Below are 1,265 nucleotides of genomic sequence, written 5' to 3'. Positions count from 1 at the left end.
TACGCGGGCAAGTGCCCTACCATATGAGCTACCCAAGCACGCCTCACGCCCCCTCCTCACAACTTGACTTCGGCCAGTATCCCGAGTTCGAGTCTCGGTCCGGCACACAGTTTCAATCTGCCAGGAAGTTTCAGATATTCGTTTTTCGACACAGTTTACAGTATAACTATCACTCTATGGCGATGCACCGAGCGAGGTTGCGCAGTGGTCAGCACACCGGACTCTCATTCGGGAGAACGACGGTTCAAATCCTCGTCCGGCCATCCTGATTTAGATTTTCCATGATCTCCCTGAATCGCTTCACGCAAATGCCGGAATGGTTCGAGGACCGATGACATCGCAGTTTGGTCCCCTCCCCCAATCCAACCAACCAACCAATTAACCATGGCGATGCACTGCAGCGCTTGCTATTTTCTTATAAGGAGCCTGTATCCAACATGAGGATTCGAAAATAAGCACATCCGATACATCGCAATTTTGTGTGTAACATGTTGTGAAATCTGATTGTGTTTCTGTAAAATCATTTACCCCTGCAACGTTCAAGCACTGAAAACAAAAACCGTAAGGGTTAGGGGTAACTAAACTTAACCTTGGGTTCATCTTGTCAGGACTGCTGCTTGGCATAAAGCTAAATACGTTTGGCAGGTTATATCTGTGACGGAATCAACAAACTGACTACATTACAATGCTTGACGGCAGCAATGAGCACTACAACAATGTGTGTTTATGCATCGCTCGTCCTCATTCTGAGTCCACCTTTCTGAGTGCTTGTTACGACGCCAAAGAAGCGAGAAGCACATTCTGTGAGTGATACAGTAAAAGTTATTGCTTCAGGGCAATGGAAGTCTTAATCTACAGTAGTTACAGAAAATTATGAAAATAGCCATGTAATTTGTAGTGTATTTTATTTGCCGTAATGCATTAGGAGCTACTGTAGTGTTATCGTTTGGTCATCGTTTGATTGAAGTTTACCTAATTGCTGTAATTAGTGTTTTTAATTTTTTTTCTTCTGATTTTCTTTAAATTTAAATAGCGTATGATACACACGGTATCTGACCATTACATGCACGATCCGAAGGGTCGTTGAAGGACAGTGACACAAGCAAATAATCCTAATAAACATAGGTCCAGAAACTAATGGTTTCCCCGATACGACGTATTATGACTGAGTTCATGTGCAGAGTCACTGAGGATCCAAACTGCAGACATGCCGTCTCCTCGCCAATTTTTGCTATAAAGTGCTACACACTGAGAACTAGCAGCCT

This window comes from Schistocerca cancellata, unplaced genomic scaffold, assembly GCF_023864275.1.
Source record: "Schistocerca cancellata isolate TAMUIC-IGC-003103 unplaced genomic scaffold, iqSchCanc2.1 HiC_scaffold_785, whole genome shotgun sequence".
In the NCBI taxonomy this organism is placed as follows: Eukaryota; Metazoa; Arthropoda; class Insecta; order Orthoptera; family Acrididae; genus Schistocerca; species Schistocerca cancellata.
Note: the sequence above shows the minus strand (reverse complement) of the source record.